The sequence below is a fragment of the Helicoverpa armigera genome, chromosome 23 (genome assembly GCF_030705265.1).
Source record: "Helicoverpa armigera isolate CAAS_96S chromosome 23, ASM3070526v1, whole genome shotgun sequence".
Lineage (NCBI taxonomy): Eukaryota > Metazoa > Arthropoda > Insecta > Lepidoptera > Noctuidae > Helicoverpa > Helicoverpa armigera.
This window is the reverse complement of record NC_087142.1, coordinates 6629281-6654888: the sequence shown is the minus strand read 5'-3', so window position 1 is coordinate 6654888 and position 25608 is coordinate 6629281. Positions and strand designations below refer to the sequence as shown.

Below are 25608 nucleotides of genomic sequence, written 5' to 3'. Positions count from 1 at the left end.
ACAAAAATGAAGGCTAAACGATTGATGATACTGTTTGTCGCTATTCATACTCCTACTGATTCGTTATTTGTAGAACTGCAATCAATCACTGTTACGAAATTGTTTAGGTTGATCTAACAGATGGCACCTGTACTTCAATTGTTAGAGTAATTAGTTCGTCAGAATAACATGAATTTAAATTTAAAGGTTAGGATTTACTCCTGATATCAGTACTATAAAATTCTTGAAAACCAATAAGGAAATGGATCAGCAAGCTTTTCTATTCTGAACGAACCGTAAAGAAAACACGCAACAAAATTCCCAGCAAATAAATCCCGCAAGATCTTGATAAAGCAAAACAAACAATATTTATCCATAAATTCGTTTCTAAATACACAACGAAAACCTCAGGAGTGCCGTATTGTATGCCTTGCCACCATAACTTAGGGCAAAACTTAAATCGGCCCTAAATAAACTCTCCCTTTCAACTTAGTACAAAACATAGACATAATCAAGCCAGCTCCATAAAGCATACATTCACAGCTCATTTTTAGAATGATTGCTTCATGCTTGAAACTACACTTTCTGCAGCTTTTACTGCCCTAACACAATAAATATCAAGATTGATGTGTTTCAAGTAACATTCTGTTAGATATTTTACTTGTATTATCTTTGTAAATATCAAAATATTGACGAGTTCCATACCTCATCAGTTTGATTCACTAATCTTACCATCGCTGAACTTGTTAGAACTAACTAACACAAACAATATTAAAATTGTAAAGTATAAAGATCAAACGTTTAATATAATTATCGCTAATGCGACTGCTTTCTCAATATCAATTGGTCATTTTCCAGTCAAAGCGAGCGTGAAAGTGTTTGCAAGACAAATGATCAGGGCTATAGTTAATAAGTATCAGAAGACAATACGCGTGGGTGAACGAAAGTGAATATTTGATTATACTGTTAGTACCTGCTCTAGTCGCCTTCCTTCTCTTTATCTATGTGATCGATATTTGTATTAGCTTCCTTGTTAGATTCTATTTTCCTAACCTGAATGACGAAGCGTACCTGCATCATCCTGGCCTAACGGTAATGTATCAACCGCGTTAAGTCTAAATACCGACCGGAAAGTCGACAATCCCTAACTATCAATATTGGTTTGGGCTCTCAATAGCAGGATCTACCGTCTGCTCCTGTGCTGCTCAGTTTCCATCTATTACTTCAGCTTCCCTTCATCAATTACATCAAGAATATCCATTCAATTCTCGCTCATTAATAATCTCACTCAAAACAACATTATTCATGTGACCATGCTCACAAATCCTATTAGCATTTCCCTGTCTATTTTGTTTGTAGTCGCGCATGCCCGGCAGAAAATATTTGCGATTCAATGCAAGCCAACAAATCCTGTAATAGATTCTGTCACAGAATAAATGGACGCAATATCAATGGTGCTACTGGAAAGTCTGAGAACTTGTGTACACACGACACTACTACTCAACTTAACAGAGTATGGTTTCTTTTATTTGTTACATTGTTTGCTGTAAACGATATAGACGATATGTATGTACCAATAATTTGGCTTGAAAACATAACTACAATTTACAACGTTCCAAAAGGCTTAAATCATTAAAAACTTTTTTCTCAAGGATTAACTGTATTCTTCCTTTCGTCCATGCTCTATTAAAGTTTTATCTACTCACTAAAAAGAGACCAATCCCATCGCCCCATTTACAATCACACACCTTAAAATAACCACCGAAACTGTAACGAAAGCCCAGAATCGTGTCTCGCATAACCTTCAAAGGCTTGATCGAATTAAAGCTTAACCAGACACGGTAGAACTAAACCTTTAGTTAGTCGTACATGTGAACGATTTCCGACAACCATTCGATTCTGCTTTCTCTTCGAAATTTAGTTTCATTCGAATCAATAAGAGCTGATATTATGTAAATATCTCCATTAAAAACAAACCAATCGCATTTATTGCCCATTTTACGATGCTTAAGCCAGCATAATCGTGGTTGTCTGAAATTACTCCGCCATATTGGTGCGTATACATTTTACAGAGTAAAGGATGAATTGCAACTCGCATGCCGATGGGCACCGAGATAAAAAAAGAATAAATTAACACACGCTAGGCTTCGACATCGCCAGCATTTGCTGGTTCTAAAAATAAATCTGCAATATTAATTTTTATCTGCATTGGTGCACTTAGCTTGTTACTATGCGATGGTGCAGAAGGCGTATGTTTATTGAAACATGTGTCCTTCGAAATAAAATGTAAAAAAACCTCCGGACTGTATGGCATAGTGCTGTTTTTTTATTAAATAGCGTGATTAGATATATTGAGAGAACCAAACATCTTTATCCTGTAATACTAGTTATCCTACTTGATTTACTTTCTTACACGACCAGTTAATAAAAGTGGTCCTTCTGACCCCAATAATTTGTTCACACAGTCTGCAGGCCATCCACGATGGTGTATTTATCCATGGCTGGCAGGAATGCAGCTCAACTAGGCTGCATTAGCATAATGTACCATTCATTAATCACGATGCCGGTTGCAGCTAGCAGCCATTTCAACGCACTTTATGCTGAATTTGTGGTAATGGCCGATAATTTTCAAGTATTCATTTGCTGCAGTGACGTTTATTTGTGGGATTAACGCTGGATCTGTTATGTTTATGTTGAGTTTCTAGGGGAGAAACGGCTGCTACAGAATTTATTTTAGCATAACGGTCTGTCTTCTTTTTGGAATTTATTATTGTATAATTTATATAGTAGATCCGTGTATATCCATTTTCAGCAGTGCTAGCGACTTCATAAACGTTTTTCTTCAACGCATAAAACGGATGTGGCAGTCACAGAAAAAACTTGAAACCTAGTCACTGGTGTGAAGAGATAATTTATTTTTAATTTCAATCAGACAATCACAAGAAAAACTAAAGATTTATGTAACTTTTTACATCAGCTGCGATCATATCTAGATAATTTCCCGTCTGCCCTTTTTATCTCGAATATGAAGCTGGTCAAACTTGAAAGACAAGAAGGTTTGAAATCCTAAGGTTTTTTATTGGTACGCGATGAAATAAGTGGATCCATTGAAGCGATGTTACTTACAGGAGAAAATAAAAGTAAGGATGCATTAACATAGTAATGGGATTTTGTCAACCTGTTCTACAGAGCATAGATTTCGTTTTGAGATTAAAAAAGGATTAAGTTCAGAATGTTTTTGAATGAGCCAAGTTTATCGCTGGTGTGTTTAGATAAAGATCGGTGATCAATTCCTTCAGGGTTGGAGCGTAGCAAGAAACATGAAAATAGTGAGAGAGCTTTATTGATTCTAACTAATTTGCAAGTGCTACACACGTAATTAGATAAATGAAATGTGTCAACAAGTATTGAAGAAACAAACATATGTAGCTGATTTAAAAAAATGATGAGCTCGTGCTTCGATAAATAATTTGGACGGAGTGAAATTTTATTTCTAGCTAAATCTAACTGAATTCTGATAACTAAATCTTAATCCAATCTCGAGACCATTAGGCTGTCGTGACTACTTACTTAGTCTTACCAGCTCAATTAAAAGCCCCTTTCTATTTTAATTTATCCAAGCAACCCTGAAAAGAAACTAACTTTAATTTGAAGTAGAAACATAAAATTTATAGGTATTTTCAATGCAAAAATTGTTGAAGCACTAATAAGTTTGAAGCAGGTTCTAGGTGTTTCTCTTAGCTATTAGCAAGGCGACAAGATAAAACCGACTAACGAACGAACAAGTCGCTAACGACTAGCCCCATGCCGTCATTCAAACGTCCATTTTAATGTAAGGTCTACGTAGTTAGGGCTAATTGTTAACACTAATAATGTGGGCTTGGCTTTTATACAAAAAGTAAACAAATAATAATGAACGAAATATTTGGGCTATGAAAACAGACAGGATCCAGCCAGCTTGAGACTCATTAGTTCCTGAATTTACCTATTGCTAGTACCTGGCCACCCAAGTTTTTTTATTGCATTGTTTTGCATTTGCATTGCAATTGCAAATGTTGTGAATCTTAGGATCATTAAGTGTACATTAAAACAAGTAAATGTATACTAGAACATGGAATTTCTTGATACATACGTGCTTGCAAACATACTATATGTAGGTATGTAAATCGACGATGTCGGATAATGCTATTCTTCCGAGCAAAAAACTTTACTTCCGTGAGATCCTTAATGAAGATGACTTCGAAATATTCCTGGAGCAATATGGCACAGATATACCTATACTATATACCGTATACTCGCTTACAGCAAGATAGAGAAGGAATGCGAACCAAACACGAGTATTAAACACACATTAGTTACGATCCAGGGAGCAAATGGAAGCTACAAATGAACCGTATTGTAGCATTACTTGCTTTACTGAGGAAATTCAATATCAATGGTGTTTGGAAGTTGAAGACTGTGATGTTCTATGGTTTCGGGAGTCGTATGGCATGGTGGCATACTTAGAGTAATCCATTGTTGGAAGAATATAGGTCATAGGTAGCCACGAGTTTCTCCTATTGTTACATAACTAAATCACCTGAAGAAATTACTCAGATGATATATATGAAGGTTACTAGCATGAAGTGCCAAATTACCTAAAAATCTTAACAAAATAGGAAACCAAAATTCGGCAAGCAGATATCGAAGGAAAACTGTAGCTGTAGTCATTTTCAAAGATTCACCTACTGAAAAACACCGGTTTAGTAAAATCCTGACATACGTGCAGTTGCACCAATCATCCGCTGAGCTTCAACAGACGGCATTTGATCTCTTTTCTCGGAAAGTTTACATAACACCATCCTGAACTCTTCACAACAATGAGAGTACCCACACACTGGAGACTTTTAGTTGGCCGATAGTGTGTTCGGGTTCATAGTTATGAAGGTAAATAGGAACGCACATTACAAAGATCAGGTACTTAGCCAGTATTAGACCGTTTGGTTTGATTGGAATCAAGATTTTCTTCCTTTTCTTTATTTTTGTAAATATGGTATATAAGATTTAATCTATAATATATTGAATAGGTATTTATTTGTATAAAAGGTGTTTGTATATACTTAATTACAAGAAGATTAATTAATGTAACATGGATTTTTTTTAAGAATAAATATTTTTTGCTGGACATCAGGTCAACTGTCGGCCAACTGTTGAGTCTCTAGTTTGCTAGTACTCTGACTGTTGACGTCAATCTGCTTATCGAGAATATGACTTTACTCGAGCGTATTAATTCATACACGCTAATTTTAACGGTGAATGTTTCGCGGATGTTATGGCTTTTATATCTTCATTAGTTATAATAAACGCTAAAATAGCTGCAGGTTTAAGCAATGATGTAACGGCTGATGCAGTCATGTCGATGCTTTTGCCTCAGTGCCAAGGTTTTTTTACCTATGCTTCATGTTTTATTTATTGTATTGATTATTTCAAATTCATTAATCGTCAAGCAATTAATCGTTGGGATCAGAATGTCATGCTTAGATGTTTCCTAAAAAAGTTATATCTTCAATCATCCAGCTATCCAATAATTCACTAGGTATACATACATACCTATCTACATATTAAGTCTATACATCATCACCACAAAATCATATATTACATTTCGAAATTTAAAATTCCACAATAAACAGTTCAAATCTTGATATAAGAGAGGTCGATACAATAACAATAAATTCCGAACGCACTAAAGACCTCTTTACACGGTACGTTTCTGACGGAAGAGACTATATCACAATCGTCGCCTACCTACTGAAGATGACAGTAAGGGCCGCCGTACACGGACTGCTCGAGCAGTTAGCGGCTGAGTGAAATACACGGACCGCTCGAGCGGTCGGCGTCGACTGCTTGAGCTGTCGGTTGTTGACTGCTCGAGCTACGACCCAACTGCTCGAGCAGTTGATTTTCTACCACAGTCGAGTCATGGATGAGTTCTTGCGTTTTAATTGCGCTAATAAGGGCATCACTATCGCACATGCCCTCCATGTTCAAAAAACAATCGGCAAATGAGAAAACAGACGCCGCGAGGCCGCTAAGGGCGGGGGGGAGAGGGAAGTCGGAGAGCTGTCGACTGCTCTAGCGCAGTCAACGGCTCGAGCAGTCGGTGTATGCCTCGCAACCGCTCGCGAGCGGTCGACGGCACGATGGAATTTCATCATGCAGTTGACGGCTTGAAGCGGTCGCGACTGCTCGAGCAGTCGTGTGTACGGCAGCGAATGAATGACTATAGTTCACTGCGCGGTCGCGGCTTTAAGCAGTCGGTCTCAACTGCTTGAAGCAGTCCGTGTACGGCGGCTCTTACTTTGCCAGTTGCAGCCGAATGCAGGCTCACCCACACATACGTTGTTGGATATGGAGCGGAGCTAACATGTGAGCTTGGAATAAATGTGTAGATGCGACATTAAGAATTTCGAATTTGGAACGAACGCGCCCAAAAGAACTTGCAATGTGGTGAACGTCAAAGTACCATAGACAAATGTCAATACAATTATCATTCTTAAGAATTGAATTCATGCAATAAAATTCAGCCCACATTGAAAGTAAAGGAATTCATCAGCTGTTTCATCTCGTTGCTATAGTGTAAATGTTAACTGCGTTATTTTAGTTCAGCTTAGGCGACAGGTGACAGACTAACGACCCGTCACTCACACCTGGCTTTAAGTGGTGTCAAAGATCTCATCTCATAAGAAAACTGGCGTTGAAGACACTTGTTGTAGATAGCAGAAATTCTCATGGCGTGTGCGTTCGTAATTATCGCCGTACCAACTTCTAATTTTAGTTTTACAGTGCCATGCACTAATGAACGTGTTAACACGCCTTGTGTACGTTCTAAGTTCAATATTTACGACGTTTACGAGCGTTTTCTCTTTAATAATTAGGTTATAAATAGTCTAGATCTGTACAAGGTGCATTTCCAGGCACAAGTTGTTGAATTTTATACGCTTAGGCATTGCTGAACCGGTATGCTTCTTAGTGACAATTTCTAATGATGCCGCTGTTATGAAACCTTTTTCCTGTTTACCTACAGAATCCCGTCTATCATTGTTTTGTTTATGCATCATGTATTGTTTGTAAGCAAAATTCACAACTTAGATACTAAGATACTACTTAGAACTATGTCAAACGCATCCTGCTAAAATCAGGAATTTTAATCCATTTGATTTTGAAGGCGCAAACAGGACTATACATCATTCTCCAACTTTGTCCTAGGACTTCATCGAGGCCATTACCACTGGCTTCGAGAATTTCACAAGAATTACGCACAAACCCTTTCCATACAAAGCTAAAAGATCTGGCACATCTGCATCATAATCGTCGTTCGCCACGGCATCTTGGGCACGGTTACATCATAATTGGACACCTACACCTCGGAAGCAGGCCATCCATATTCATTGCTTAGTTTGGATAACCGGTAGGCAATATAATTGCTCTTTGTATGCTTGAATAACTTGCATCCAGTGACGGCGTTCGTTTAGAAATGTTATCAATGGATACAAAGGTGTCCGCCTTTTTGTATTCGGATTTTATTAAAGGTTGAGTTGTAAGTAAGTATCTAATTATGATTTAGGGGCAATTAGAAATAACCGATTATATATGTTCCTACTCTTTTGTATCTGCTTTGGTGCATGTTAAAAATAATGAAGAATGATATTGGTAATACCTATTGATTGAACTGAAATCTATTTCTTTCTTTACGTTTTAGTAAATCAGCTAATTACGTCTACCAACAGGCGAAACCACTATGGCATCGTAAATAAATAATTAAATGCAATTAGGTAAAGCTACGACCTAACAATTTACGTAAGCACTCTAGCGGAAAAAAAAGTTTTTATCTTACAAACTAATACCTAGATTTACGAATAAACTCTCCAGTTATTCCAAACTTAATCCATCTTTACGCAAAGCGGTTGGAATTCATCTTTATTTGGAACGCGGGTCGGTGAACCGACTCAAATAGCAATACAAGGCCGCCATTGGTATTGTCCTCTTAGCAACAGATAGCCGCCTCCATTAATTCTTTAATTCATAGACAAACCATGAAGATAATCTGTGCACGTTCTATGTTTGAAAATGGCGGGATATGGAAAATGGCGCCGCCTAGAAGTATTGAACGCAAGTAAACGTTTTGCATGCAAATTCACGCATAGCTTTGCAATTATTTTCACTAAAAGCGTCATTGAATGCAAAAATTTAAATAAGAATTAATCTAGACAGTAGGGATATAATAGTCGGATTATTTGAAGTAAATTCGCTTAAATAACAACAAAATAATTAAGTCACAGATAATTTATTGTAACGCAATTTTTCGCTGTTCAAATAGTTCCGTTTCAATTTTACACCGTTTATCTGGAACGCTGTCTTAACTTCATTTATTTGTTCAAACGGCTTTTTGAAGTTTTTCTTCGTACATCTTATTTTTGTCTCTATTATGTGTGGTTAACGGGCAGTTTTAGCACACATAAAGAAGAACTTTAAAGTTTTATGCTTTTGACCATATATGAGAATTCTTTGAACTACAGATACCAAAAATATTTTTATGGCCCAGTTATTCTAGTTATAAAACAAAACCCTTTGAATATCACTTTTGCTTTTGTTAAATAAAATAATATTTTTAATAAAAATGTGTCTATAATTTCCTATGAACAATGTATAATAAGGTCTCACGATTGTTATTAGTTATTTAAATTCTTAGACACCAAATTCTTCAACCAGACCCGGTACTACCACAGATTAAATAAGCAATCATTCTATTCAAATAAGTTCTCATAGCAGCCAGTCATTTAACACCATAATCGCGATAATAATACGAAAGTGTATCTGAAGTTATACCGAGTCGGTCCGAACGAAGCCGAGCGTAAAATGAGGCCCGATCGGACCCCGAACAAGAGACCGCTGAACCATGGCCTTTTGGCCTTAGATGACTTCATTGTTTCATTGTAGGGCTGACAATTCATGAGAAAGGCAGTGTTAGAGAAATTTTGTAGGTTATAAGCAAACAATAATACCTATACAAAATATTAAGACATCACGTCAATCAAATCATTTGAATGAAAACGCGGTAAGTATATCTAACAATTCTTCTCTATCATAATTAGTCTGAACTTGTTTACTTACATACCTAAATAAAATCATCGATGTCACATGTTTCACAGACTCGGTGTTCAGACCTGAAAAAGAGAACAAACGTCTAATTAATAAAATGTTCACGTAAAGGCTAAAACATTCACGTAAAAGCAGTCAAACTTCACGTTTCATTATCTTAGATCAATGTGAAAAAAACCGATTATTTTTTGTTTTATGTTACATAATTTTTCACAAAAAGAATCTGCTATGCAGGCCGCATATAAACTGCATTAAACATACCATAAGGTGTTAAATTTACCGTCGTTTTCACTCTAATATAAGAGATGACCGACGCTCTGGCGTTCTGCCAGATGCTAGAGTATTTCAGGACATCCCTTTTAAGTGTTTTATTAATTTGCCTTAAGGTTATTCTAAGCTGGTTCGTACTACGAGAATGCCAGCACTAAACACGGCACACTAATCAAAACAAACGACTTGTTTAATGTACATTGCTGTAATGTTATGACTAGATTCGTTTCGCGTCATTGGGAAGCAGCGATGTATCAAAAACAATGCTTATCATCGTAAACTATCTGCCAACTGCATTCTATAGTAAAGTTAAATGACGTATAGTTAGCTGTGTCGTCAGTCATCCAATATAGCCCGTTGTAAATAAACTTTAATGGAATTTCTCTATCACTGTCCTGTTTATTACAATAAACAAACCATAACCAAACATGGATAATTTAGCTCGTTAGCAGTACCTTCTTTTTAGGTACATATTGGTCTTTTCTATTTATCTAGACACTTCACCTATACCAAAAAATAATATCCAAAGATTCACTCCTGTACCACATCTTAACCAAAATAATCTTATTCCACTCTTTGTGAAACCAACTCCTTGGTACAGAGACAGAGAAGCTTCATTAAATCTTTAAAGGAAAAGTAAAAGTCTACAAATCTGCAACAAACTAAACAGTTACAGATGGTTAACACCAGCTAAATCGTGATATGTCTGCCGATACCCCTGGGAACTGGCCTAATTACTGATCATTGAATCTATGGGTGGGCTTCGAAAATAGCGGGAGAAAATAAAAGACTGAGCGAAAAGAAAAATAAATTAAATCGTACTCATAAAGTGGAATCAATACCCATAACGGCATTTTTAAAATTGAAGAGTTCATCTCTCATCTTTTCATTCATTCTCCGCCTTTTCCCTTGCCCATTGTCCCTTTGAAAGACACAGGTCTCTTCTCATACAGAGATTTCTATTAACATTAGGTATATCGGTCCTAGTAGACATCTGTAAGCTGTCATCTTTCACTAATCAACTAATAGATATTTGAATTTGTCTAAACTACTAAGCAACATAGTCTCAAACAAACTTGATCCAATGTTTTGAAGTTATAAGCCGCAAGTTATCCTCGATATGACAAGATTTGACAGTTTGGTAACAGGATCGGATAAAGGTAGAATTATACTAACGACAACAGTATAATTTTAGCATGCGATTTAAGTATCACGACCTTTAAAATCAAGTACCAATGCTTAGGATATATAGGAATTCAGCGATTAACTTTAAAAGGCAATCTAAATTAAAGTTTTTTTCTAAACGCTAGGAAATTTTTCGGTTGCTCTCATAGCCACAACTTGTTTAGGTTGCGCAACCGATTCACAACAAACCATAGACCCTTGGTTACATCTCACTTATCTTCTTAAGTAAATGTCAACAATACAAATTGAGAGGCGACCATTTTCCATTTGACGTTCCCATTAAAACCGTGTGATGTACGGTAAATAATGTCTATGGTATGAAACACCATTCAGAATACCTGTTCCATTTCCCAACTTGGTGGTAATAACGTTAGTTTGATGTACACCTGTCTTGAATTATGGGGACGAGTTTTTCCGGATGGCAACACTTGAAATTAATGTTCTGTGGTTCGAAAACTAGGTTGTTTACCTACTCTTTATTGGTGTTTTTATTGTTCACCTACGGGTAGAAAAACATAAGGTAGCCTAGCTTTTTTCTAACGCTTTATCCTACTCTGCTCCTTATAAAGAAATTATGTTATGCAATAAGCAATCATTTTCATATGCCTTTTGAAATCAATGATAGAGGTACGTTTCAAACCAATTAATTTAAACTAAGTACACAAAATCTATGACAGCAACATTCCCCCACGCCTTAGTTCATAAGCACCAGATATTTAAGTTACCCGATCAATTTATGGCAACACAGATAATTGTAGCAAGCTCCATTGATCGGCTGCAACGACACAGCTGCACTAATCACTGCGAAGCAATTAACGCGTTAAATACGAATTAATTTGATCATGCTAACAAATGTAGAGGAATGTGGATTTTGTGTAATCGATGTTTGTGATCAGCAACTGAGGTAAACACACAATTAATTGAGAAATAAACACTTAGATTTTATGTAAGACATTGATAACTTTTACAGAAAATCTTAATTAGGTAGTTTTTGTTGTGCGTTTATCCAGTCGAGAGTAGAAAACTCCGCAACTGCTGTCGCAACCTATAATTTTCAGCTCCTATCAAATAACTTTACAGCTATGCAGTTAGTATTTTCACAATCAAAATGTATCAAACAAAACACTACTGCGTATGCGCGACTGACAAAATGGCTGACTTGGCAGTTGTAAACTAATCTACTCCAAACGGAATAAGCTGCTAAATAGATGTGTGAATTACACCAGATTGCTAATTTACCCAAGTTTCCCCCATAAAGCAATAATTGGACGTAAATTGTCGTCTAAATACCTTTCATCTTTGCAAACTAATTGGGCCCATTACCCCCATTCCTCGTACAAGATACCCGACTAATTATAAAGACGTGTTTGCACAACTCTCTAGTGTCCACTAAATTATTCACCAGTTTAGCTTATTATCTGATGTCAAATAACAATGGTATCTAAGTGAACCATCGAATGAACATTACTTATCGCAAAATTCCTGACCAAGATGGATTCCTATCGAGAGTTTAGAATGGCACGAGAAATGTGTGTATGGAGTTAACTGTTTATTGACCAACAAAAAATAAACCTTCAAACCGCATAATCCCCAATTATAGCAACAAATATTACCATTATAAAAATTGATAATTTTCCGGTATTTTCGTTTCAAATATTTCTGTCATGAGACAGTTTGCGACATGTCCAATTTTTTATGAATGACACGACCTAAATCGATTAAAACTGAGCCACTAATCGATTAACATATCAAATCAAGCAGTCTAGCAAGTTCCAAAAGAAGTTCTACTGCTTATAAAAGTTACATCACCAATAACAATCGAAAAATATTGAATGAAATCTAGGTTACTACTAGTTTGACAAAACTAGCGTGTCCTTGGCTGACAACTGTTTATACAAAGTGGTTCTACTATCTAGGACACGCATGGCATGGTGCTACATAACATATTTATAAGGGCTGTTATAGGGCATTCGAACTCCACCGTTCGTATATGGGTTATGAGGTTTTTAAACGCCTAATAAAACTGCAAAAGAAATAAAACTTATGATCGGCATCAGATAACAAGACTGCCCCGTATTTCCTTTTCGCATTAGGCAGCTAAGTTACCTTATAACTTTCGACTGTCAACTTTTAATTTTAAGAGATTTGGCACAAATCACTTGGAACTGATTTACCAAACGACCGCACCTAGGTACCTTAAGACAGACATTTCAAGCGATTTAATTTAGAACCTCATTCCAGCCTGTCTAAAACTAAACCAGAACGTATCTGCATCTGAATAAGATAGATATGTTGCTAGTGACTTATCTAGGTACGAACTCCAATCATCCTGTTTGATCCAAGCTACAAGAAACATCCTGTATACAGTATTGGGGCAAACATGTAATGGCCGCTTTCTATTTAATCGTCCACCTGTCTCCGACCGTCAGAACCTCATGTTTAATAAGGAAAACACTCCACAGAGTCCATTTACAGGTCTTAGAAATAATGTAAACTTCATTAAGTAATGGGTGTTCAGCGTTTACACTTTTAGTAGGTATTATTAATATTGCTGATTAGAACGGGTCCCGCAAAATTGCTTTAAGAAAATCTAGGCTACTAATAAGGTGGATTATTATGTAACATAGTCCGTAATATGAGTTAATTATAATATCGGCGCCAATTTGTGTAGGGTTTCTCCATCAATTTGTAATCCTACTCAAGACTGGATTGGGTATGATAATCTACAAGTATTTATAAGGTTGTAACATAACTGACAGACATGTCGAAATAAATACAGATTTAGAAACTATCTGCATGTGTCTGTAATAAAAAAAAAATTGGCGACGACATTTCTAGAAAAGTTGCAATGGCCACTCCCATAAATATACAAACTCCTTGCAAAAGAACTCAATGCAAAAAAAGACCCCACGCGATTGAAGAAAGTCAAAACATTTTGCTCCATCGTGGGAGTTTGCTCCCGGACTTTACACGAAGTTCAGACTAAATATATCAGTCAGCATTATCTCGAGTAGTATCTACAGTAACACACCTCTTGACTTCAGCCATGTGTTCGAAGATTCTAGATAATGCGACTGGTTATTAGCGTCAATGTGGCTTGTCAACAGACTTGCCTTTAAAGGTAAATTGATGGAACAAGTACGGTGGTATTGAGAATAGGAAAATATCAAACGATTTATTATTCATAAGCTTATCAATTAAGTACATGTAGACTACTTTTCTTTAGATGGCTTTTCATTTTCTTTTGGTCATTAATTTGCAAACGCATTTTGACACATTCGGCCCAATAAAATTCCTAATCTCAGGTGAATATTTCACACGTCACACTTACAGAGATAGACATACTCAAATTTCAATAAAAATGTAAATTATGCATATATGCATATAATGCACACTCATAAATAAAACTGCACTAATAACCTACTGCCACAAAGACCCAAGCTAGAATCGAAATGAAGAATGTTTAAGGGCTTCCCACAAACGGCTGTATTATTCATAAACCGCTAAAGGGCTAGCTATCGAGGTCACACGACCAGATGATATATGGTAAGCTGCAGGTAACAGGAAATGTTCCAATGAGAGGTGTAGAGGTTATTGGAGGAAACGCGTAACAAATCGCTGATCAGTGCCCGTAAGCTGGCGAGAGGTCGGATCGGGATATTAAGTGTCGATGGTTTACACTACATCTTGCCGGGAATAAAGAAAGCAGGTACTTATTTCATGCAATTGATGGACTCAAAAATCCTCTTTAATCGTTTGAGTGATGTTTGAATCTATAGAATCTCCTCTATTGAAAGTCGGTTCAAAAGAAATGCTCCCACACGTGTGCCTGAGTAAATGCTTCATATTTTTCGTAACGTTAAACGACAGTATCGTTTTAGCACAAATGACCAAAACACAATTTTTATTTTTATTGAACAAAGATCAAGATGGTCTAATGCTCCTCTCCATTATAACTGTATCGAAGCATTACAATGCAATGATACACAATTTAGAAATATTTCAATTGATGGTCTATTACGGGTAGTGTTAACGTTAATACTAGCAATCTCTTAGCCTTCATTGTCAGGGCCTAATTCTCCGATACAGTTGACACAGAATTCGCTTCCCTTTGGCTATCGGTCAGTGTGAAAACTCACGCAAATCGCTCAGAGCTGCAGTCACGATGCAATCTCACGTTTACTTACATAGAAATCGAAATAATGCACGCTGCATTCCAGAAATTAATGGATCAGTTCATACGTGTAATATAATAACTTCTTGCACCTCTGGAAAACTTAATCAAGTTGATAGATCCTAGTACTGAATGGAACGAGCGCCAATAGAAATATGTGTTTTTCGTGACAGGTCATAAATATACAAAATAACCCAATAAAACTTTTCGTGATTTAAAAAATATTCAATTTAGATAATCATCTCATTTCAAAAATGGCATTCAATTATCTGGGAAAAGGATCATTCCTTTTTATATCTCTATTAGTGGCATCATTAATTGACCTAATCACTTCTTAATTAACTAAATAAGTTGACAACATAAATGAGGATCAAACCATCAAAAACAATAAAACAACGCTTCATAAAATTGGTCATCACAGAACCGCGTTTAATTTTCCAACATGGCCGCCGCACGGAAAAGGGCTTTTACGTCGACAACGGTCCATAACAGATAACTGTACAGCATATTGACCATAACCTTTAATAAGCCCCCAATACCCGCGAACCGTGTAGTTTCCACACTTAATTCGAGTTAAGACATAACCACTAACAAAAGGTTGGTTGCTGGCAACATTCTTCCTAGGTGGTTTTATAGTACCTACATAATGATTTAATGGTCGGAACTTTATTTTACTTGTGGTCTTAAAGTCGGGTATTAGCTAATTATGTGCGATGCAATTACTTAGGAACTGTTTCCTTTAGTGGCAATATTTCAGACATTGATATTTCTACATCAATTATTTTTATGCGTACCATAGATGTATGTAACATCTAGGTACAAGTCTAAAGTATTCGTTAAACGGTATTCCTAAGACATTTTATTATCATAATATGACATCTCGTTTGAGGCCAATAGCATAAACAGAAAACGGATCACTGTGCCACACATTGACTTTCATATCACATGAAAAATGAAACCCAATAAAATCATATTACAATCTAACCGTAAAATATGAAAATAGAACTCATTAATCTCCAATAATTTTCCAATATAAAATATAGGTGTTCGTTTTATGTTACAACATAAATTGGAAGGTACCAGTAAATAGTGACAATTAGCATGAGAATCGTAGAATAACTGTTGGGCCAAATACATAATTCAGCACGATGAAGTTTTAAAGTTATTGCATAAAGTCGTAGGCCTAAGATAAGTTTCATTTACGAAGACAAGAGTAGGTACCGTTACAAATGATAGTTTGAAGACGTGACTCAAATATTAATTTTTCACACGTTTCCCATTCTGGTCGTAAATTTACGATGGCTTGGGGAATATGGAATGAAATTGCAGGTACGAAGTTCTTCAATCAATCAAGACTCTTGATTTAACATCACTCGTGCTCGTTCATTTTCTGCAAGCTACCATTTAACTTCATACTCGTTTATGATATGCTGCAGCCTCGCTGAGAGTAGGTAACCTAAAACATAAATAAAGATATACCTTGGTCCCTACAGGTCTATAACTTATAGCCATTACTTGTCATCTTGTAAACCACATTTGCAACGAAAAATATTTACACAGTTGGTACCTAACGCTGATCCACGGTGTTGTGTCCCCTACGTAATAAATTCTTCTATTTGCTATTTACGACACCCACGAGCGTAAAGGTGGCCCATTTCGGTACTTTCCTGACAAATACGTGAACTCACTCTTCTCTAATTGGGCATCCAATATTCTCAATTGACGTTTACTGCTGGCCCAGAAACATCAACAATAAATTTCATGTTTCCCTATGTCCCATATCAACTGCACTGCAGTAAATTTTGCTGAATAATTGATTATCTGCGTGAATTCTTTATTATGGTTGTAACTTGTGAGTACAGCAGAATGGAGTTCCAAAAAGTTCAATTATCTATAACCAGTGTTCATTTTGTGTTTCCTTTATGAATCATACAAGAATAGCTCACGTGTTAACGTGTCAGGTGATATGGCATGTCGAATTATAGAAGAAAACTAAACGTTTCTTTTATGACTTCTATGGGGATTTGTGTAATGCCGGAACGCTTCGGAAATGGAGCAGTTTACAACAATTAGCTGCACATACTTTAAACTAGAGATTACGTAAGTCCTTTGAAATAAGCTGTTTCTTTTAACAATAAGCAGTTTCCATTTGCCACGAAAGCTATAAACGTTACAGCTAAAAGTACATAACTGTACGCATGTTCCAATATTAAACATCAGAATGCGAACAGACTAGACTGAAGTTGTGTCATACAACGGCATCCACAGACCATAAACAGAAAATATCTATTGAGCAAGTGTACCCAACAACAAACGAGGTAAGTACCAATATAAAACAAACGTTATCCCAGAAACACGAATGTTGAGGCTCGGCGGGAAAGCAGCCACGTCGAAAACAATAAAGCGAGACGTCATTTACATTAGAACTACCGTTTTATAAGACCTTTTGTGGTCTGCTTGAAGCACCAGAACCGTTTTGTGTGATATTACCCGCTTTGTACGGGTCTACACGCAAGTAACGCACAATATAAGATCACGATATAAGAGTTCTTAGTTTGGGAACAACTTTGAAAAACTTCTTAGTGAAAAAGCTGCTAAAAGAATGCTAGTTTTAATAAGTGTCTAAACTGTAATTGTTCAGTCCAACTAACTCAAAGGAAAGAATAACGACGTCCCTTTTCAGTTCAATTGTGAAACATTCTTTCATAAGAAATGTTTGAACACCTGTTTTCTTCTAACGCATATCAGCAATAGCTTTGCGAGCCAAAAGAGGGCAACATCAAACAAAATTGTTTTTCAGTTCTGAAATTAAAAACCTTAACAACTGAACAAATATCGCATAACGAGTACAATTACCTTTAGGACATTTTCTCGAAGTACTTGTAAGTGTCGTATAAGAATGTGGCCAATTTAAAAGGAATTTACATTAACAAACAATCGCGGTATTTCCATTATTTATTTATTGTAAAATACCGCAAACATTAGGCGGTCGAATTTATACCATATCACATTATTGTCAGTAAGACAATTTAACATCGAGAAACATCTAAAAATAAAAGGGAAAAAGTCTAATCATCTCACGTAAACACATTGAGACCTACCACACGACACGCGTGTCTCAATTCCAAAAAATATTACTGCGGCCACAAATTACGCCGTTGGGGACAGAAGGGGCAAAAAACTACCCCTCAAGATCCACTGGGCGATAATGTTGTGAAGGTTTAACTGCCTTATTGAATAATATTGCCTTATCAATGCGGGCGTTGACACCGTTAACAATAACATTTTGGAAATTAGTCAATTGCACTTACGAGTTTTTATCTAATTTAAGTACAGACAAGTCAATATTTTTTAAGTACCTAGTTTATGCCATTGCAGAAATAGGATAATATTGTAGGGCATTATAATACACAAGGTCTAAATAATATGAGCCCATACTCATCGCTTTCCTCCGTCATAAGTACCAATCTAATTAATACTTTACTCAACATACTAATTAATCCAATAATCTAATCTCAAACGTGATTCTATGAACTCCAAAAAATAGACGAAACGAACAAAATTCTTCGAAGCGCATTACATTCCTAATTACATTTCAACTATTTTTTATCTAGTCACGTTTCGTTGGTGGGAACCATTCGTTTTTTCTGGTCATCATAATGACATGTAATGATTACCTGTCCCTTTATTAGAATTCCTGTTGCACTACCTTTTGATGTGGGAAGTAATCAAGATTATTTAATTCTTTTGACATTAGTACTAGTCATCAGTGTGATAAAACTTATGTTCATTAGGTTTGATTGCTTGGTCAGACTAATCATGACTACTTTCTTCTGTTAAGACATCTATAGGACAACTGTCCCTCTCCTAGTTTCACTTATGTTGTGTACCTAATAAGAAATGAATAAGTAGGTTAGCTTTTTGACCTAATAAAAAAATAACAAAATATCGTAGTAGTTGCTTGCTTAAAGTACCTAATTTACAAAAAATATCCTATGAAAATGACCACATATTACTATACCGCGATAAAAATACATGCATATACGCTATACGCCCATGCGCGTACTGATCACGGTTCATTTAAATGTATTAAGACCATTAAGTTCCCGTTTGATCCGACACTCGTTAGCAAGTTAATAGCAGGTTGTCGTGCGCTCATAGTTACGGTTTGATTAAAAATTAAGCCATTACCGGTCATTAGGTAACATACGCCTTCCCGAACGCCTGACTTTCTTTGGAAAGCACGATATTGTATTGTGTTTTTAATAGTCACGCCGTTTTCCCATAAAAGGATTTATGTGCAAGTAAACTAAATAATGCATTGTATTTATTCCGAACACCATTGTTTTGTGTTGCTAAACCGTATTTATTGTTTGTATTGGTTTGTATTATTCTAGAAAATGTCATGGAGCGCAATTTTCCGCTTCAAACGGCTGTATATTTCTGAATTCTATTTTGTGTATTTCTATTTTACTTGTATGTATTGAGCATTTCATTTGAACACATTCGAAAACGCTATCTACACATTAAAGACAGTAATAGTACCGCGTGGACAGTTCCAATCACATTAGGCGATTATCACACTGCCCCGCATGATGCAGCGTAGTGCGTGGATGCGTTTTTTTCCGTTGTATGGAAATACCTCCGTTTGTATGGAAAACACGCATAGTCCAACACACTGAAAATGCATCTACGCGCGTTCATGCGGATCACGCACATACATGCGGAGAAACACGCACCCCCGCGCGTAGGTGCGGGGCGAAACGCAAGGTATGGCACACTGATCCCGCAGTGACGCGCGTGATTTTGAATGGGCGTGACGTGTATATTTGAAAATGGAAGCCGCCGTGCGTGAATTTACAAAACGCACCTACGCGCGTGAGTGCGTGAAAAACCCGCACGATGATGCAGATCTGCACTCCCGCAGGAACGCGCGTAGGTGCGTCGACACGCAAGATGCAGCGTGATGCGGGGCAGTGTGAAGATCACCTAACTCAGTAGTAGCCCTCACTTACATCGAAATCAACCTATCACTAAAACGAAATGGCTTCAAATACATATTACAGTCACACTGCTTGACATTAGGGCGGTTGTATGGCAAGTAATGGCCATTATTTTGATATTGTATACAAACTGACCGACCAAACATTCCACTTTCGCCGTCATTCCTGGCTCCCTGTTGCTTTCTTCTGTCAATCTCTACGGTTACACTTAATTGGTACAATATCGAAACACATGGTAATGATGTTTGTGTTCGGACAGATTCGATGTCGAAATGGATATCTCTTGATTTTTATCTCAAGGTGCTTTATGGTAATGTTTAGTTTCGTGCGGTCAACCGCTTATTTGTAGAACCAACAATACACGCAATCTTCCATTATGGTAGATTTACTTGCATTTGTTATTGGTTTGGTTAGCTAAATAAATGACCATTTTTGGTACTGTAAGATTGGTCTTCATAACCATGATGTATAAAAGTTAGGGGCGTTTTTCCAAACGTTTTAGAGAATCCACTTATTTCTCATTATTTAAAGCTCCTTGCCCCACTCATGACAGTTTACATCAAGTATTATTTTTAAACACGAGCACCTTGATCTGTAAACAAGAGCCCAGCTGGGCTGGCTCCCGCTGCGCCATACAATCTAGCGTAAAAACGTTAAACTTTAACATACGTAAGTACGCAAGAGCTTTGAACAGTAACTTAGATTATACTGTTTTGACGTAGTAGTAGCTTAAATCCGGATAACGTAACCAAGGGAATAGTTTAGTTCAAAAGTAAGATCTTTTTGGCCTTTTATGTAGGTATAATCAGGTACGGATATTTTATTTGACTAGCTTATCGATCCACTTTTGACGTTCAAGTATGCCTATGCTCGTAGGTACAAGCCATAATAAACTCGTTTTATTTAAAAAAAGTGGCGTGCATATAATTTAGATTTCCCAGCAATTCTTGTTTATGATTTAATGCAATAAATACATGACACCATAAACACGTGCTCGATTTCCCAGAACATAATTATTTATATTGATTTTACTTTTTGCCCTTGACTTGAAGCAGACTCATGCATAAAGAATGAACTGCTGCAGTAATACCGACCTTTGGCACACAAGGCCGCCATATTCTTTATTCATGAAGACACACTGGCTGGAAATAACCACAGACATAAAACATAGGGGGATGCCGGAAGGGTGGTAAAGAAAATTCTAGCGTATGTCTTTGGCTTGGGTTCTTTATTATGGTGCCAAATTGAACTACATCTCATTTTTATTTTTACTGAAAACTTCCTTACATTGTGCAGCTTATATCTTGCAGCTTTGATCCACGCGTTGAGGGAAATACTTCATTGATCCATGCCCCGAGGGTAGGGCTGCCATCTCGAATTTCGCCAAACCCGGACAAACATTAAAAAAACCCGGACATTTGGCGTAAATCGCATTTTTTCCCCGAACGAGTACGGTTTTTTTTAAACAAAATAACACCTAATTTGTAATCCATTTACTATTAACGTCCGGGCGGGGTTTCAAAAAGTGTCCCGGACACTTTTTGAAACCCCGCCCGGACGGACCCCGGACGGCCTCCAATCGAGGACAAATCCGGGGAAACCCGGACGGATGGCAGCCCTACCCAAGGGAAATACTTCAAGCTCGAGTACCTACTTATAACTCTAACATATAGGTAGGTGTTAAGTTAGATCACTATCTACATACTTACTTGTGCCAATTCAGCTTTTCGATCAGCCATTAAAGCGTGTTAAAAAACAAACATTCAAATATCCAAAGATACTTTAAGAGAGTTCGACCCTGTACGAAAAATACGTAGTACCTACTGAAGAACAATCACATGATAAAGGGTAATAAAGAAACAGCAGGGCGGACCTTTAGCGTACGTACGTAGAAAGGCGGAAAGTCGTGAGATGTCGGATACGACATCAAAACGTACCGTATGCAAACATTGTGAACAAGTGGTGGGAAATAGCTGAAGATTTATGTGCACAAATACTCTCATCTTTAGTACGAATCGTTGATGCAGAATGCAGTTTATACTGGGTGGTGACTGTAGGTAAGTAGGTTTGCATTTTAGAACGCGAAGTTTTCAATATAAGTATAATTTACTTTCTTACTATTTTTGTATTTGCCACTTAGCATTTTGACATTGGCATAACCCGCTGATTTTAATTCAACTTTCCAGAATTTTAATTAACTAAATAGATACTCGACCTTACGAGTAATACAGCACAATGAGAACATTCTAACATAATAGAATTTGGCTCAAATAACTCAAAATCTTCATGAAGGGTACTTATTATTCAAAGTGCGTTGTCTGTAATTTAATGCACGACTATACTACTTAAGTACTTTACATGATTCTCTATAACAATGCCTAAATTTCGCAAACTGCACCCATCCCATAGATCACAGACGCAAAATATCAAAATCATGATTTGAACCAAATAACAATGGCGGTTACGAAACAATTTGAGCCCGAAATAATCTGATTAAGTTCGCATAACTTAAAAGAAACCAGTGTTATGTGAACTCCTAGATATACCGATTTGGGTATTACCCAATAAGGGTACTACATTGACAAAAGACCTGCCCAAAACGGTCTTTATCAAAATTCATATTGCCAAGACACGATTCGGACATACTTTCACCTAAAATGGCATGGACCTGGAGTTAGAGTTTTGCTCCGTATTTTTCGAGAATCCGTATAAGGTAAATTGTTACGTTGGTTGAAGAATAGACTACATTAATTCAGAGATCAATTTATAAAACAACATAATTGCTCAATTTTCAATTCCTCAAAACAGGCCTAATGGTTCTTTAACTAGGAAGTAAATAAGTCCAAAAAGGTCAATGATACCCGAAACACCCCTAACAAAAATATAGCCCCACGCGGAGATTATAAGCCCCCGCGTCACGAAATATTTACGGCACTAAAACATGCGATCACACGCACACGCAATGACAACAAAACTTAAATCATAACAAGTCTTCAAGCATTTCCTAATTAAAGTGAATGTAAATTAGCACTTTTATTTGTTACGTTTCAGCACGTTAAGCACGTTCTTTTGTTTTTGTTGTGTTCAGTAGATTCAGGCGTCTTTGGAGTGGGTAGTTTTTTGTCTGAAAGTCAATATTTCCATCGGTTTGCTTGTACTGAATGTGAGCCCCGTGAGGTTCACACTGAAAAAAAAAACGACGGAGATTTCGTTATATTACGTTTACTTTGTTAAACAATTTTCAGAAAAGTGAGGATTTTGCGTTGAAGGAAATATAATTTTAGGGCCTCAATTTTCGGTTGGCCAAAGATTATCGTTGAGCCGTGTATCTGTTATTAGCGAAACTAACATAAATGCAAGATACAAACCGATAATAAAAGCTTCTTTCAAGCACTCTTGATAAAAATCAATCAGTGTTGCAAGCTCCATTAATCGCTCATGAAGAATCGGCCTTAACATCGCTATGTGCAGTGTCTGCATTGTGCACATAATTACTGCACACGGCTTGTCAACGCTTGCGCAAGTTTTATCGGATCAGGCGTCATTATCGGCCCATTACCTTTACAATTCAATTACTGCCTCACAGGGCTTTACAGCATATTTTAGAGGTTTATTTAACCTTAAATAATAGAGCATTCAAAGCATGCGAGGTGATTCTGAAGAATTTACTTGCTGATACCGCTCAAGCAATACTTATAGGGCCTATATGATTCGAATATTGCTTATAGGAAGTCATTGTATTAAATTAAGAATTTGATTAACATATAACAAACTTGTTAATAAATCATAAGGTATATTAATGCTTCACATTGAACTATGTTTGGAGCTCAAAGGATTACTTTTGTTATAGTACAGCGGAAACAATAAAATATTGTTAAAAGTTTAGCTGACACACAACTTACGTTGACTTTGTAGCAATGATTTATTACGGGTTTTGATACTTTAGATTAATAATACTAAACATAAATCAAAATACTGGAAAATAAGCCTGTATGTATAATGTATTAGAAATAAATTGTGAAGGTTTTAGTAGAAACTTTAATAAAACTGCAATGTGAACATCATTCTTTATTAACTTTTGTCTATTTACAGCATCTTACGACCACCATGCAATTGCGTGAAGCCCTTTGAGCACGCGATGAATCGACACAATGTATTGTATTGTATCGAGACAAGCCTTTTGTTTAGCACCCGTTCTTGCAATTAGCTCTTAATTCTATGTCTACAACACGTCTGGCTTAATTGAACAGTGTGAAGGGACTAATCAAAGAGTTGGTATTTGGTTGGGTGTAGTAAAAGAAAAGTAAGTTTCGCCCCTTTGAAAATCAGTAGAGCTAGAAGGTCTTAATTGTAAACGACTCCACATTTTCGCGATTGCAAGTGTGGTTTCCGTAGTGTAGCGGTTATCACGTGTGCTTCACACGCACAAGGTCCCCGGTTCGATCCCGGGCGGAAACAGTACTTTTTGCACCTTTTACATAAACACATCCACCAAATGACAAGGGGAAAGTACGTAAACGGGAACACAATTTCTCATTCCCAACATTTCTCGGGAATGAGAAATTCTGTTCGGTCAGCGTTTAAATTGTTTTTGAATCGCGATAATGACGCGGAAGAACGTTGACAATGTGTAGTACCAAACAAGAGCTGGAAAAGGCGAGTAATTAAGCTTAGAAAGTGGTACAGAAACTGGTAGAGCACGGGATCGGTTAGTTTCTAAATTGACCGGCAGACGGAAGGTCGCCGACCTGATATCGAAAGGTACTGCATCTGTAAACTAAACTGACCTAAATACTTCACTTATGAAATCCTCTTGTTATCTGATAGTGTATTTTCTTACTCCACATACACCAACCATAAAGGCTGTCTTTAGTGCACGAAATTCAATCGCGCGTTCTAAAAGTGGTTTAATGTCAGTTTCTGCTCAAACGCGTAGCAAATCAGATTTATTTATACAATCACGTTCGATATCTAGTACTGGTGGAGGCGGCAAAAACTATACCGGATTGTTTCAAGTAATAATGAATGTAGGAGTCAGTCACTTCATTACATAAAGGCCTCCCAAAAATAGGCCTCCTGAATTACTTGCGGTTTTGAGGAGTGTCTGATGTTTTGTATAATCGAAGATAGATCTTTATGGATAAACTTAAAATGATGTTATAACTTTTATACCTGAGTGAGCAACATCAAAAATTAAGCTTTAACACAATCTCTGAACATCGTTACGCAACTAAAAATAAACTGGAACCTTTTGTAAAGTTTAGTGACACTTCAATCAGGTGAACGATGTACTCCGGTGCATCATAAAGCCGCCATATTGTTTTTATTGTCGCCTTCCGCTTTCACAGCGCACGTGTTGGTGTATTACATCAAACTAAGTGGCAGGCACGCACCACATCCACATAAATCTAAGTTTTAATTACTTGATCCTAGATAAGCTGTCTGTTGTCCAGACCAAAAAAATATATGTGGGTGAAACGGAATTTGATATGGAAATGAACTCATCAATCATTTGAAATTTCTACCTTCACAACAAATTCCTTGCAAAAAGCATTTAATTAGTTAGCTATTCTAGATAGACCGGCACCCAAAGACCTGGATTTTAGCCCGATTTTACCCAGCCTGCTCTCTCAAGTCGTGACGTCTTATAAGGCTATGAATGAGGGAACGCACCTGGTTGACACAACAACCACTGTGGCCGAAAATCGGGCTGGAGACGCTCGGTTTTAAAAGATTTTGCCATCTCCTAAGTACGGTCTTTTTTTTAAGGGAGATCATTATATGACCCCTCCTGCTGTGGGTGCAGCTTGAGGGAGTGTCAGACTTCCATAGACTAAAACCCACCATGTTTCTTCTCAA

At 36.9% G+C, this 25608-nt stretch overlaps 1 protein-coding gene and 1 non-coding gene across 2 annotated transcripts in view; one reads left to right on the top strand and one right to left on the bottom strand.

The window, feature by feature from the left end:
• LOC110376274 (klarsicht protein) overlaps window positions 1-25608 on the bottom strand; it is a 275563-nt gene that overhangs the window by 247896 nt on the left and 2059 nt on the right. Inside the window, exon 2 of the mRNA XM_049837835.2 lies at window positions 9134-9182. The gene's annotated coding sequence lies outside the window, so the exon portion shown is untranslated. The remainder of the gene's footprint in view (window positions 1-9133; window positions 9183-25608) is intronic.
• On the top strand, window positions 24135-24207 carry Trnav-cac (transfer RNA valine (anticodon CAC)). The gene has a single exon. It is a non-coding gene; the product is annotated as a tRNA-Val (tRNA).